Genomic DNA, 16,680 nt, shown 5'->3' on the forward strand with positions numbered 1-16,680 from the left:
TTCTAATTTTTAAAACTGATAGTCAATTATTTTGTTGTTTCATGTTAAGTGTATATAAATAGTCTATTTTACTGATGTCTTCTTACCACAACGTCTTTTTTCATTGTAATACTTGGAACAACACAATTATTGACTGTATTGACAGCTATTAAGGCAGGTACAGAAAACAGCTGTGAACCAGTTAGCCGTTTCTCAAGGTGAACCAAAAAAAATAATAACACGCCTTCACGCACAGACTCATCCGATGTTATTTCTGGGGTACAGTTCTCTCCTTTGACATAAAAACAAGCATTTGCAATGCAACGGGTCTCGCATTTCATCGAGTTAGAGCTATTAGCGTTGTAAAGTCCTAACCAGACTTTTCTTGCCACATTAAATGAAAAAAAAAAAACGAGTGCGATCGCGCTGTGTAAAAAGTAGTCCAGAAGCCTTAAGGAAAACATGGAGCCTAGTACGTTTTCAGTAGTTGGTCGTTGAGCTCGAGGAGGGCTAAACACCGGAAAAGGCATGACATATGCATGCCTTACATTAATGAAAGCAAGGGGATTTTAAAATGCAAGCCCACAAACCAATGTAAGGGACTGACGTGACATGGGCGTGGTTAGAAGCCCAAAGAGAGATTACATCTGGGGATGGAGGGCTTTGCGCTTGCCCCTAAAAATACTATCCAGTCCGTCCTGTAACGGAAAATGATGTGGCCTCCAAGCAGAATGCGGTGGGGAAACCTTGAGAGTCCCATTTCTCACAAATATGCATAGGCATTAGGCTTAATTGCATGGAATCTTCAGGGTGGGGACCCCCACACATCAGGGGCTTACAAAATGAAATATTAGTTCCATAACACACCGCCCAGGCCCATGACACCAGTTACATCTATATTTCGTGCTTTACATAGTTCAGAGAGAAAATAAGTAGTTAACTATAGCGTATACAAGAAAAAACAATATTGAGTAAAACAACAGACCATCCTTGGAAAAGGCTTGAGGGGCTGCAAGTGACCTAAATCTATTGCTTGTATAGGAAACAGGTTGGCGAAAATGAGCAATTACTTACTGTCATTTTCATGCTGTTGGACCAGGCTCTTTCTGCAGGGTCACCCCAGATTTTTCCCTTTCATTTACTGAAGCCATTTTTGTTCACTTTTAGGACTCTTCAGACTTTACTTCTCCTAACCAGTGGAAAGGTGTGCGTGTTTGACTTTGAAAATAGGGTAAAATTGGTGTACACCTGATTGGTACAATTAATTTACTTATGTGTCCTTAATACATGGTACTACATGTATCCAGGGCCTGTAAATTAAATACTACTTGTGTGCTGCAGCTCTCATTGTGCCACCCACAAAGGTATCACTGTAAAACAACTCATAGGCATGCTATGGCAGCCTGCAGTGCAGTTTTAAACTGCCAACTCAATCTCACAAAATAAACCTTTTAGCAGGCCTAAATCTTTCTTTTTAATACATCACTCCTAAGGTAGATCCTAAAGGCTCATAAGGCAGGGAGCATGGCATTTAAGAAGTGGGACATGAGTACTTATGTTTTACAGGTCCTGACAGTGAAAAACTCCTAACGCTGTTTTTCACTGTAGCAGGGATAACTCTCCTATAGACTAAACTGGGTTACCTTATTACACTTAATACGGGATAACTGCAGGGGGGGACAGTCAGAGAACTATTTCTTCCGCTCATTTGAATTGTAATTTAAAGCCCTTTTTAATGGTAAAGCCAGATTTTACCTTAATATTTTGAAAATGCTACTTTTAGAAAATTGTCATTTTTCTGCCAAGACCAAATGTTATTTTCTGCCAGTGTCACATGACTCTCCTGTGGTGTTAGGTGCCTTCCTTCCAGACAAAGAACAAAAGAGTTTTGGGTGTGGGGCAAGGGAGGGTGTTCCTCATCGGAGCATGATGGCCTGGTGGGTTGGATTCAACTCTTCTTGAGCTTCAAAGAGTAGACTAAGTGCTGTGCCCACCCCTTGCTGATTTCTGAGGCCAATTGCTTTCTCACTGACAAAAAGGTATCCAATACCTGCCCTTAATCATCTTCCTGGTCACCAACAACTTGGCTGGGGCCCTGAATTCTAAAGCATTTAAACTTAGCTGTATAGCAGATCATGAGATGCGTCTACATCCCAAGGTGGCACCAGGTACATTTGACAAGAGGGGAGAGGCCTGGATAGATCTTTTCACCTCCACTGAGGAAGTGAAGTGTTAACAATTTTGCACCTTGGAGTTCTTGCAAGAACACATGCCCTGCCCTTTGTTACCCTAGAAAGTTTTGACCAAACCCAGGGGAATAGGCAGAACAGACCAGAACTAGTTTGTTGGAATACAAAGATATTAAACCCCACACACAGGCTGGCACTGGATATAAAAGTGGGAGCCTCAGAACCTCTCATCAGAACACTTCTGGGCCTGTGGGAGATTCAAAAGAGGGACTGATATTTCTGAAGAAGGAAGACTGGATCTGTATGCTTCGAACCCAGGACCACCAGAAGTGACTCCAAAGGTTAGTTGGCTCATTTACTGTTTGAGCTACAGGGACACAAAAAGCTCCCAGAGACCTTCCCTGCAACTGCCCAGCACCACCAAGACCCGCCTGAGTCCTGATGTTGGCCTTTGCTGGAGTGAGTCCTTATCCCAAAGAGCTGTCCCCCTCCCCGCTACAGTCCTGGACCCTTGGCTAGCATAAGAATGTACTCATACTGCTTCTTAATTGAGGGGCTCCTCACATCAGTAACATTCTGCCACATCTTCCATCAATAAAAAATAAATAAAAAAAAGCTCCAACAACCTGCTCCTACGCGGACAATCTCCTTGCAGGCTTTGACCACGCAAAACTCTAGCTGTGATCTCCTTGAGTGGACTTTGTGAAGGTAAGCTCTTCACTGGGATAAACCTGATCCCTGTATCTTGCCCATGCTCCATAGCTGTTGGCTGGAACTAGTGACTTTGACCTGGTCCAGCATGTCCGGAAAACCGAGTGACGCTTTGTGCTTTTTGGAGATATATTCCTGTGAAACGTAAAAAAAAAAATCCTAACTCCACTTCTACTGATTGGATTTGTGTTGTTTTGATATCTTTTTAGGTATTAAAGTTCAACCTAGTTTTCTAAATTGGTTTGGGATGTTTTATTTGTTGTGTTCTGATTTGATTACTGTTTGAGGGCTGAACAAATACTTCACAGATTGCATCCAACTTAATCCTGACTGCTTTTGTGCCAAGCTACCAGAGGGTTAAGCACAGATTTATTTAGTGACTTTTGTGGTTCACCCTGACAAGAATTGTGTTTATGATGTGGGTGAGGCTCTTTCTGGTGGATACTCTCTAATAGACATGGAGTGTGAACAATTGTTGGTAAGAATGTGCTGATCACTAACTTGGGAACATTTTAGATGGTAAACAAGGCCACTCCACAGGACGGGAGGTGGGAGGGCAGTGAAGAGTCTGCAGTTAGAGTATCAACATGAAAAAGCTTTACTGAAAACAAGTAACTGGTTGTTCTGATGGATTTGTTGTAGTTTCCTCACCTAAGAATAGATACTGATGCCGTACCTCACCAAGTGGACACATTATAAAAATAAAAAAAACTCTTGCAGAACAGAGCAGGCAAAGTGTCCGTCCCAGCAGACCTAGTTGTCAAGGCAGTAGTGCTTTGTGAACATATGGACCAACACCCATGTCACAGATTGGTTAATATCAAAGACCGGTATATCTCGCACCAACTTAGTAATAGTGTCCCTTACTCTGAAGAAATGGGCTCTTAGACATTCTATGGGTTGCTTCGTGGCCAGTGAGTAGCAGATCTGCATGCAGATAATAGCCAAATGAACAGTGTCCTTTTCTGCCCAACCTTGTCTTGTTTTCCCCAGTGTAAGGAAGTGCCCCCTTTGGCATGGTTACCCCTCCAGTGTTCTTTCCCAAAACTGTTCCATTATTTCATACAATTGGCACACAGTTAAGTCCATTGTAAAAGGTGCCCATGGTACCAAGCATCCTGTGGCCAGGGAAGGTCGCCAAGGGCTTCAGCATGTCTTTTGCCACCCTGTGGGACCCCTCACCAAGCACATGCACACTGCCATTGCAGCTTGTATTGGTGGGGAGGGTGCCATGCATACAAATCACTGCCTTTGGCATAGTTAAGTCACTGGTCTAGCAGGCCTTACAGCCCTAAGGCAGGGTGCACTATACAACAGGTGAGGGCATAGCTGCATGAGCAATATGCCCCTACTGTCTAAGTCCATTCTTAGACATTGAAAGTGCAGTGCAGCCAGATACAATACATGGGCTTGGAGTTGGTCATTTTGAAGTCCACGGCACCATGATGTCTTCACTGAAGTCTGAGAAGTTTGGTATCAAACTTCTCAGCACAATAAACCCATCCTGATGCCAATGTTGGATTTACAGAAAGATGCACACAGAGGGCATCTTAGAGATGCCCCCTGTATTTTAGCCAAACATCTAGTGCAGGACTGACATGTCTGTGCCAGCCTGCCACTCCTAGGTGAGTTTCTGACCACATGGGGTGACAGCCTTTGTGCTCTCTGTGGCCAGAAACAAAGCCTGTGAGAAAATGTACATAAAGTTAATCATACACCATAGCTGCTAGGCATCTGTTTATCTTTGTTATGTTGCCATGTGCTCGACAAACCTCCTGAACTTTGATGATTGACCTTGTGCTCGCAGCCTTGGGCTGCAATCTGCTTATCGTTGCCATATTACTTTTTCCAATTACAGTTCCGAAAATTGTTGTGCTTAATCAGTAACTGCCAGAACAGGTTTGTACAGGTCGTTGCCACCTCCTGCCAGCTGCATCTGTACCTTCTCCCACCATACGTGTATCCCTGAAATATTCTGAAGGCCGCAGAGGACCGTGAATACGATAGGGGTGGAGTTGTCCTCTGACTAAGCAGTTTTGTGTGTATATAAGGTTGGGTGCCCCAGAGTGAAGGGGCAGCCTCCGTAGGATAGTCACTTGACTGTCCTGGGACTCTGTATTAGCTCGAGCTATAATCCATGTAATAAACTTCTCTTTATTCCTCCAGTTGGTGACTCCGTCTGATTTGTGAACTCTCTGCTAAATAGACCCTGAGGACATAAAGGGTGTCCCTCCACCGCTGGGAAGGAGACCCCGTGTGGGGGTAAAATCTTTCCTGGTTCCTCACCTGCACTGGGTGGAGGTGCTTCACACCTTCCCCCCTGCAGGAACTGTCACACCTCTAAATCCAAGATTGGGAACACGTCCCAAGAACGCAGGAAGGTAAGACCGAATTGAGTGTCTCTCCGCATTCACCCGATGGTCTCCGCCAATCGCAGGTCCCCACCAGGGTGCGGTTGAAGCATGGCACCCGGCCCGATGGGAAGAAGAGGAATGGGAGCCATAGAGAGGCGTGAGAGACAGCTGCGGGAGCCCGATGGCGGTCGGAGGTGAGCCTGTTGGCCGCGGTTGCGTGGGTCCTTAGATGGCGGCGCCCATCGGAGCTCAGACGTGAGCTGGTGGCCGCAGTCGGAGGAGGCCTCGGGCCTGGGGAGCTGACCGCCGGGCCCTATGGAGACAGAGTGGGAGTCTGCTTGGAGTGTGCAAGATGAGGAGCGCAGCGGATGCCGGCGACGGCCTGGGGGGATAGTGAGGGCCCTCTCGAGTACTGGAGCACACTGAGGTAAACAGGCACAGTGGCACTTTGGACGGGGGGCATGCTGACCCGGCCCACCCCAACATTAAAGCTGGACCAGCAGGCCCAGAGGACACCACAAGGACCCGAGGCAGGGTGGTGGGTCCACAGGAGAGGAGGGGTGCTCGGTCACTGGGACTCCCTGACCTACAGCTCACGGTAGCCTCACAGGGGTTATGACTAGTCGAGGACATGCAGACACCAATATTGGCTGAGGCTTGTTTCTTCTCCTTTGTTTCTCTATCTTTTTGAGGGCATAAATCCGCCCTTGGTTATATTGCCTGTTGAAACTCAATAAAGAAATTGGAAACATAAATCCAGGATTGAAGAACTTCCCTGAACCTAGCTCATCAGATTCCTGGTGACCTCAAAAAGAAGAAAGAAAAGAAGAAGGACTGTTAAGCTGCCTCCCAGCAGAGAAGGCTTAAAACACCAACTGACCTTGCCCCAGCCCTACAGACCTGTCTCCAGCTTCTGAAGTCCTGCTACAAGAAGGCAACGCATCCAGCAGGACCAGCAACTTCTTAAAAGCCTCAAGAGAATTGCCTGCACCCCTCAGGACCAAGATCCCCCTGGACTGCAAGAGAACTGGACAAAGATACCTGACGCCCAACGGTACCTTCGCACCTGCAGTCCCCTGGCCTTGGGAAATCCGACCACCGGTCCAGCAACATCCAGCATGCTGCCTTTCTCCTTGTCCAGTCTTTGGTTTTCTGGACCCGACCCCCTGGACTTAGCCTGCAGCATCTTTGCAACCCCCCAGGGTCCACCTATTGGAAAGCATTGGGAGCCCGACACTGTGTTTGCACCCTGTACCTGGCCGCCCCTGTGCTGCTGAGGGCGTGTGTTTGGTGCCGACCTGTACCCCCCGGTGCTCACTTAAACTCCCCAGGTCTGCCCTCCGAAGACGCTGGTACTTACCTGCAAGCAGGTCTCAATCTGAAGGAGCCCATGTTAAATCTATATCAACTTTGACCTCTGCACACGCCGGGATGCCTGTTGCTGGTGGTGGGTGTTTGGGGATAACTTGAACCCCAACCTATGGGTTTTCTAACCCCTGCAGACTGGAACTCTTAGTCTTGTACTTACTTTGAAACTGTGCTAACTTTTCTTCCCTCAAAACTGTTTGAAAATTGCACTGTGTCGACTTTTGAAACAGATATTTGCTATTTTATTAAAACCGTTTTACCTGACAAATCGAAACTAAGTGGTGTTGATACATATGTTTTATACATGCTTACAAATGTACTTACCTGCAAACTGAATCTTGTGGTTCTAGAAATAAAGTAACAACATATATTTTTGTCATATAAAAACAATTGGCTGGAGTTAGTCATTGAGTGTGTGCTTCATTTATTGCCTGTGTGTATACAACCAATGCTTTGCACTACCCTCTGATAAGCCGAACTGCTCAACCACACTACCACAAAAGAAAGCATTAGTATTACCTACTTTAGCCCCTGTTAAGCCTCTGGGGAACCCCTCAAGTCTGTGCACAATATATGTCATTTTCATATAGTATATGCAGAGCCAGCTTACTACATCCAGAATGCCTTTTGAATAGCTGATTGTCCATCTATTGGTCCTTGGTACAAACTACATAAAAGGTTAAAGCCCTCCTAGGGTCCAACCAATAGAGTCTCTCCTCAGCTTTCACGGGTCAAACACTGGTAGCGTGATTGGTTGCCCAACATGGAAGGGAGTGTCAACTTTCAGTAACAAAGCTGTCTGAGTCCTCATCATCAATTTGTCTGCAAAAAATGTGAAACAGGACAGATGCTCTGAAAGGGCCTGCTGTTCACTCATGCGATGAGCTGATCGACACGTTTCTTACCTTCGGTAATGCCCTGTAGAGACTATTGAGCGGCAGATTCCTTCCCTTAGAATTATCGCCAGGTGTCAGATTGGAGCCCGACATTTTTTGTGAGCAGTAATCTTGCACGCATGTAGGTGGCATAATTCAGCTCTGTGTGGAGCTGTCAGTGGTGCCAGAAATAACGTGCACGGTGCCTATTTCGGAGCCACGCCACTGTGCTGATGTCAGTTTCTTTTTGCTACTTTCCACAACAGGATCACAGAACCAAGAACATTTACCACTGGTGTATAAAACTAAGACTCTGAAAAGAGAAGAGACCTATCCCTATAAATCCATTTGTTGAGCTGGGAGGATGGGTTGGTTGGTAAGGAAACTGTGGCTAGATAGAGCCCCTAAGAGATAAGGTGTTACAGAAAGTAAATAATTTGTTCATCTGGTAGAGACGTCCAGTTGCAGATTCCCTACCTCAGAATAGATACCCAAGCAATACCTCACCAGAGATGGGCCTACAAAAGAACTTCACACTAAACGTTCTGCAGGAGCAAAGGGGCAAAGTGCTCAGTCCGACAGACATGACTGTCCAGACAGTGGTGCTAAGTGAACGTGTGCAGATAGACCAACACTGCTGCCAAACAGATGTTCAGAACTAACTCAGCGGTCACAGTCTTTGCTCTGGTGGAATCAGTAGGCAAACCCTCTGGGGTTTCTTCTTGGACAATAAGTAGCAGATTTTATTGCAAAGCATGATCCATCAGAAGATGGTCAGTTTCTACACAGCATTCACTTTCTTGGCCAGACATAACCCACAAAGAGTTGATCGTCCACCCAGAATGGATTTGTGTGGTCAAGTTAGAACAACAGCACTCTTTTTGGGTGCAGCAGGTGGGGTCTCTTCTCTTCCTTAGAAGGATGAGGCACACTTTAAAAAGCTAGGCACTGTGATGGACTGGCATAGGTGGAACGGGGGGACTACCTTCAGCAAGAAGAATGCTCAAGTCCAAAGGACAAATTTGTAGGGGAAAAACAAGCTGTAAGGAGGCTAGGAAGACAGCACCTGTAGCTCATTGACACTCCAGGTAGATGTAATACTTCAGCAAGAAGAATGCTCAAGTCCAAAGGACAAATTTGTAGGGGAAAAACAAGATGTAAGGAGGCTAGGAAGACAGCACCTGTAGCTCATTGACACTCCAGGCAGATGTAATGGCTACCAGAAAGCCCATTTTGATGAAGCGTCTCAAAGTGAGTGCACTCTAAAAAGATAAGAACTAATATAGGGAACCACTGAGACATAACAGAGAGCTGGTGGAAACATGCTGCAGACCTTTAATTAACCTATTTAAAATAGGGAACTTGATGAGACAGCTGATCTGGCAGCTGCAGAAAAGCAGAGATGGCAGGTAAATAACCCTTCAAGGTGCCCAAAGGAGAGCCCTGCTAGACCTGGGTAAAGGATAAACAAAAGAATCTGGGAAAGGGGAGCAGATAAGGGATCAACCTTTTCCTTAGCACACCATACCACCATTTTTTTCCAATGGCCGGCGTATACTGACGCCAAGCTGCCAAGATAACATCACAGAATTCAGACAGAAGGGCGAAAGCTGTCAACTGCTGCCACTCAATCTCCACATATGTAGGCAGAGGGGTGACAGGTTTAGGTGGAGAACCCTTCCCTTGCTGCTGCCACAGAAGATCCTCCCAAAGAGGCAGTCTGATTGGAGGACCGAAAGCCATGTTCAACAGCTTGGGACACCAAACTCTCTAAGCCCAGTCTGGAGCAACAAGGATGGCTTGGACCAGGTTATTTCTGATCATCTTGAAAACTCTAGGCTCCAGTGGTATTGGCCGAAAGGTATACAGGAGGTCTGAGCTCCACTTGAGATGTAAAGCGTCTCCAAGGAGAGCCACCTTAGAAACACCAATGCTCAAAACTGCTGACATTGCACGTTCTTGGTGGTGGAGAACAGATTTAACCAAGGCTCTCCTCAGGGGTAGAAGAGACCTTGCACAACCTCTGGATGGAGACGCCATTTGTGATCCGCTAGGCATTTTCTGCAGAGTTCATTCACCCTGGTGTTCAGAGAGCACACCAGGAATATGCCCTGGCCTACCAGCCATGTCCTCTTGACAAAGGGTCCACAACCCCAACCCGCCCAGTTGGTTGCACTACCACATGGTGGTGGTGATGTCCAAGAACACCTTTACTAGCCTTCCCTTGATGGATGGTAGTAAGGTTTTTTAATGCCATCTGGATTGCTAGGAGCTCCAATAGGTTGAAGTAGAGTCCGGTTTCTACCAGAGTCCTCTGATCCCCACCTCTCCCAGATGGCTGCCCCTGCCCAGGAGTGACAAATCTGTCACAACTGTCAGATCTGATTAGGGAAGTGAGAGAGGTCTGCCTCTGACCCAATCGTGGTTCGTCAACCACCACAGTAGATCTTTTGCAGTGCCCTCTGCGATCTGGACCATGTTGGAGAGATTCCCCCGATGTTGGGTCCACTGGATCTTTAAGTTCCACTGCAGAACCTGCACATGCCAGCAGGCATGTATCACAAGCAGGATACAGGAGGGCCATGAAGCCCAGCAGCCTCAGAGTCAGTCTCACTGAAACCAAGGATAGAGGCTGAAACATCAGTATCATAGCCTGAATATCCTGTACTAGCTGTTCAAGAGGATAAATCCAAAACTGCAGTGTGTCCAGAAAAGCTACGATCAAAGGGAGCGCCTGAGAAAGGGTCAGATGTGACTTCAGCACGTTTACAGTGAACCCCAGTGAATACAAAACGCCCACCATTGTCCAGAGGTGGTAGACGACTGCCTGGGATGATGCAGACTTCAATAGCCAGTCGTTGAGATGGGGTAGACTTGAACCCTCGATCTCCGCAGATGAGCTGCAACCACCACCATCTCTTTGGTAAACACCTGAGGGGTGCTGGTAAGGCCAAAAGGGAGCACAGTGAGCTGAAAGTGCGCGTAACCTGTCCGTGAACCCCAGGTAACTAACATTTGTGGGCAGACAGGACAGAGATATGAAAATCTGCTTCCTTCAAGTTCAAAGCTACCATCCACTCTCCCGGGTGTCAGGCAGACAAGAGTTGAGAGATGTGGCTGGAAGCCCATTCTGTGACCACAAAAGGAGCGAAAGGCAGTCCACGGTTGGTGAGGTTCCATGGAAAGTCCCAAGGACCTGGCCGTAATTCTGCTATCCTTGAAGTACTCTAGCATTGAGTACGCCTTGTCTCTGAAGAGACGGGAGCCATCGAAGCGCATTATCATGAGCAAAGCCTGGACACCCCCGAAAAGCCAGTGTCCTCAGCCAGGCATGGTAAGTCCACAGATGAAGAAATCACTGCCTAGCAAGTCGGTTGTGTCCAGCTTACATCAGATTGTGAATTTATGTCACAGTGTCCTTTCCTCGAGATCTGCACGTTGCTGAACTAAAGGCCCACCTTCCGGCATCACCAACTCAGAAAGCTATTATAGCACAGAGTTATGATGAAGCCAGTCGGGGGGAAGGGAATTAGGGCAGGGAACAGCAGGGGGAGAGAGATCTGAAAAGAAAAGGTTAGAACAAATATCCATTTACTCATTCATAGAAATATAACTTATCAATAGACTCTTGACTCAAATGCGTCTCCGATATCTGATGGAGACCCCTTTTGAAATGAGGGCAAGGCCCCTTATTTGAATCATGGAACAAGAATAAACTATGACCTCAGAACCAAGAGATGGCAAGAGCTTTGGACTATGATTATAATCAGAATATCAATCCTGTAACATCTATGCATTCATAACATAAACCTTTGATCATGACCTAGAAAATCTCAAAGAATTAAATATGCTTATCACATATATTGCTTTAAAAAAAACAGTGAAAACTATTATTTGCTTATCTCCAGAAATACTTTCACATTCACAACTATAAAAGTCAAAATGTTTTTACTCATTGGACTTGAAGCACTTTACTTATGTGGCCTGAATCACTTTGATTGTTGTACCAAGAACCTTTTACTCCTGTGGATTGAAGCGATTTGATTGCCGTGCCAAGAGCGTTTTACACCTATGGACTGAAGCGCTTGAATTGCTGTACCAAGAGCGCTTTACATCTGTGGACTGGAGCGCCTGAATTGTCGTGCCAAGAGCGCTTTACATTTGTGGACTGAAGCACCTGAATTGTCGTGCCAAGAGAGCTTTACATCTGTGAACTGAAGTGCCTGAACTGCCGTGCCAAGACCGCTTTATATCTGTGGACTGAAACGTCTGAATTGCCGTGCCAAGAGCGCTTTACACCTGTGGACTGAAGCGCTTGAAAGCGCTTTAGATCTGCCGACTGAAGCGCCTAAATTGCCATGCCAAGAGCGCTTTACATCTGTGGACTGAAGCGCTTGAAAGCGCTTTAGATCTGCCGACTGAAGCGCCTAAATTGCCATGCCAAGAGCGCTTTACATCTGTGGACTGAAGCGCCTGATTTGTCGTGCCAAGAGCGTTTTATACCTGTGGACTGAAGCGCTTGAAATGCCATGCCAAGAGCGCTTTACATCTGTGGACTGAAGCGCCTGAATTGTTGTGCCAAGAGCACTTTACATCTGTGAACTTTGATCATCGCGCCTAGGCCGCTGTAACCTGGAAACTGGAAACACTTTGCTCGTTGTGCTAAGGGGCGCTTTACTTCTGGAAGTAATGACTCCTCCAAAATTGAAGTCATCAAGGCCTTACTGCTACGAGTATGACCTACTTGTTTTTTAATTCAACATAGAAACAAGGATACTTCGATTGGATGCCACGCTGCCATGCAGGAACTCTGCTCTTCCTCAGAGAATCCCCCACGAGGTCTGACTGCATTGAAGTCTTCAAAATAGTGAGCAACATGCTTGGGTGTGGCTGGGATTTATAGGCCTGCCACACCCCAAGATGGCTGCTGCCTCTAAAAACATGGGAGTTGTAGTCCCTTAATGGAATAGCATCTTGTCCACCAATGTCCTGAACCTGCAGCTCTATGAGCTTTGCCACAGGGCAGACGACGTTGATGGCCACCTTTGGAGCAAGAGGGGATGACAAGTGGTGCGCAGAAAGTGCCGCAGAGCCGCGCAGCGGAGTTTCGAACGGGACCTGGACCGCGCATGGTCTTATTCCTGACAACTTAGCTGCGTCTCTCCTATCAGCAATAGCTTAGTTGAGTAGGATAGCTCAGTCCTCTTCTTGGACCATAAGCAGCAGCTACACAACCAAATCCCAGAGTGAGTAGGGGTAACAGCCCAAAAGGTACATGGTATTCACTGACCATAGTGCCAGGCTGGCTGAAGAAAACATTTTCTTTCCCTAAGATATCCAGTCTGTTAGATCTCCTATCCAGTAAAGTGGTAAGGAATGCGCCAGGATTTACTCTGGAAGTGAAGGCTTGGGCAACAAAGCTCTCTAGGGTGGGGAGGTGGGTGAGGAAACTGGGGTCCCCTAGTGCTAGGCGATGGCAGAGGGCAATTCTCCTATGTACAGGAGCCCCTGTGCAGGGCTTGGACCAGGTCCCAAATAGGACATATGTGAGGGCTTTGTTAAAGGGCAGCTACTGAGAACAGCTGAAGGTCCAGGGGACATATGTGAGGGCTTTTTTAAAGGGCAGCTACTGAGAACAGTTGAAGGTCCAGGACTTCAACCTCCCTCCTCACCACCGTTGCAAATGAGGCACCTCCTCTGTATCCACGGTACAAGAAGAGATCAAGCCAGGTCTATGAAGGTATCCGGGCCACTGGCATCTGCCATATCCTCAATCAGGGGTTGTCCTCAATCTCATCTAATGGCTAGCATTCATAAGGGTTCAGTGACCAGTACCGTTCATCCCCAATTCCAGTGACTCAGGGATAAGACAATGGCTCCAATCCAGGGGGATCTGTCCCCGGTTGCACCAGAAATCAGCGTTGGATGGCACCACTCCAGCTCCATGATGGAGTCAGGGATGACAATGGGGATGGCACCATAGGCAGGGGCATCAGCACTGAAGCTGGCATTGGGGAAGGTCAAGGTGGTATGACTGGCATTGCTCCAGATCCATCTACGGATCTAAGGGGCCCAAGTGGTGCAGAGGGAGAACCCGATGGAGGAAGACCAGTAGGGGGTCCCTTCCGCACCTACGGTATCTGAAGGTGCTCCAGCAGGGACGGGCAACCCAAAGATAAGGTGCCTAGCCTCATAGAATCAATTTTCTAATACACTGCCAGTAGGCAAGAGGCCAGCAGCTGTGTGTACTCTTTATAAAAGGCTGTGGTCAATCCATCCAGCCCCATTGCTTTATTTCTGGGTATGCTTTGGATGATCTGGACTATATCATCAACCATGTAAGGTACATCCGAGTCTTTTCAGTGTGTATTCTCTAGCCACATCAGCTGTATAGAGTCAAAGTATGCTAGCAGATTGGTTGGATCCCCAGGTGTATTGGAATGATAGAGGTCAGTGTAGAACTTTGTCACGGCATGTACTATACCTTCTAGATATGTATGAGTATTCTGCTAATTGTCAATCAGTTCCATGATGTGGTCACTGGCCAGGGCTTACCTAGGAGCCCAGCCAGCATTTTGCCCACTCTGTCACCCTCACCATGTTTCCTGGATAGCCTCATCCCCATAATCCAACTGCTTACTTTTTAATAAAGCAGGTTTTTGTGCATCCCCCAATTCAAGTTAGCTAAATTCACTCGTGCTAATCTCTTCCTCCAATCGGGTGAGCTGTGTGCATATGAAGCATGTGAAGCATCCCAGACTGCCTAGAAATGCAGTCTCTTTGTACGCCAATCTTAAATGCCTCCCATAGTGTTGAGAGGGAGACTGTTAGTTCATTGCGAGTAAAACAGTCAATGTCCCAGTTTGCCTATGGAATATGATGCATGTGTATCCCAAGCATGTGCTTAGCTTGTCTTTTGTCAAGTCAGTATGTAGTTAACTACCTCCGTGCCTTCCCCACCCACTTTAACACCCCTAACTCACTGAAGACAAACACCCATCCCCACCCCACCAATTTTATCCATAGTCAGAAAAGATGGAGGGAGACTTTCCTGGGGGCCACCAGTGGCCAAACATACAGGCCAGTGTTGGAAAACGGGTTGACTGAGGGAGGATAAAGCTACACAAGGGACTGCAGGTTAGGCAATGTTACCATTTAAGGTGACTCTTCTTTTTGGCATGTCAACATAAAACATATATACTAAGGTCTTGCGGTGCACACCGTACATGCAAACAGCTCTGTCCCAACTTAGGTAGAAGTGAGAACAGCATGCAGGAGTTTCTAAGATGCAGTATAAAGAAGTTTTTGAAATTTTCAAAGGTGGAAAATCTTTGTGACCAATCATTGTTGCTGAGGTGTCTGCTAGAGTCAGAGCGAGGCAATACCGAGCTCATCTGCTGGGGGCCATAAGTGCACGCAAAACTTTCATCACTGTCTTTAGATGTGTAAGTAATGGTTCTTGCTGTTGTGGTTGACATGCAGCTTGGCCAGGGAAATTAAAGAGTAGGTGATACCGACATTTTGTATGACATATTTTACCTGCAGGAACTCCCTGTGTACCAACTGGACTGCAAGGGGGCAATCCAGATGGGGTGAACAATGGTGCCCTGATATTGTAGAGATTATCGCTCCCTGGCAAACTCAGGATAATATCTCCGTCTCTATAATTCAGTAGATGCATCACAATAGGCCTCACCGGCATTCATGGGCATACTCCATGATGAAGACAGGAGATAGGGTGTCTCCGAACAGAGAAAGTAGCATAAATTCCACAAATGTTTCCATTTTGTCCATAGCAGTGGGCTCGGGTACCCTGAGAAGTCAGATATTGTTGTGTCGGGAACTCACTTCCAAGTCTTCATCATTGTTCTTTATGACCCCAAGGACTAATTCCATCTGCAGTAGGAGATTGTTAGGCATTGATTGGGTACCACCAATATCTGATAATCTGGTCTCCAGGTGTTCTAGGAGGCCATCTTATTTGGCCAATCGCTCTTTCATGTAGTCTATCCTGGTTGTGAGCACATCAATTTTGGAGTTGATGGTGCAAGGCTGTCTTTCACCTTATTAAGTATGACTTTAAAGTCAAGCTCTGGTTAGTCAGTGAGGGGTGTTGGTGCCCCCTTGTATAGCCCTCAGAATCTGACTCCATGATGAGTCAGATGGGGCTGTCACTCCTCAGCAAGGTGCCGCTCCTCGGTGGAAAGGGGTCAGTTGGCATTGCAGGGGACCCCAGGACCCACAGCTCACAAGCACCCCTGATCCAAGCAGTAGTGTTTGGTAAACATGTGCAAGGATTCCCACATTGCTGCTTGACATGTCTAGGACTGGGACTCTGAGTGCTAACGCAGTGGTTGCAGCCGTCACTCTGGTATAATGAATGTGCAAACCCTCCGGGAGTTGCTTTTTAGCCAATGCGTAGCATATTTTATTAAAGAGAACAACCCATCTGGAGATGGGTTTTTTCTGCATGCTCAACAGCTCAGGATACCAGACTCTTTGTGCCCAGTCTGGAGCAACAAGGATTACTAAGGCCCAGTCGTCCTTGATCTTCTTGAGAGCTCTGGGCAGAAGTGGTATGGGTGGAAAACAGTACAGGAGGCCTGAGCTCCAATCGAGACGAAAAGCGTCGCCGACTGCCATCTTGGAAACTCCAACGCACAAAACTGCTGACATTGCACATTCTCTGCAGAGGCAAACAGATCTAACCAAGGCTCTTCCTGCTCCTGCAAGAGACATTGCACCACCTCTGAATGGAGACATCATTTGAGATTGACCAGGGATTGTTGGGTGAGTTTGTCGGCCATGGCATTCAGAGAGTCCGCCAGGTGTTGAAACACCGGGGAAATGCCCTGATGTTCCAGCCATGTCCAGAGGCATACTGGCTCCTGACAAAGGGTCCATGACCCCTTTCTGCTCATCTTGTTGCAGTATCACATGGCGGTAGTGTCCGTGAACATCTGAACCACTTTTCCTCTGAGAGAGTGAAGAAATGCTTTCAATGCTAGTTTGGTCGCCCAGAGCTCCATTAGGTTGTTGTTGAGTCCAGACTGCCAGAGACAAGATGCCTATCCGCCTCTCCCAGGTGCCCTCCCCATCCCAGGAGTGACGCATCTGTCACTACTGTCAGTCTGGTTGGGGAAGGAGAGGGATCTGCCTCTGACCCAATCACAGTTCACTGACCACGAATGCAGATCATGCGCA

This window comes from Pleurodeles waltl, chromosome 2_1 (genome assembly GCF_031143425.1).
Source record: "Pleurodeles waltl isolate 20211129_DDA chromosome 2_1, aPleWal1.hap1.20221129, whole genome shotgun sequence".
NCBI classification, from domain to species: domain Eukaryota; kingdom Metazoa; phylum Chordata; class Amphibia; order Caudata; family Salamandridae; genus Pleurodeles; species Pleurodeles waltl.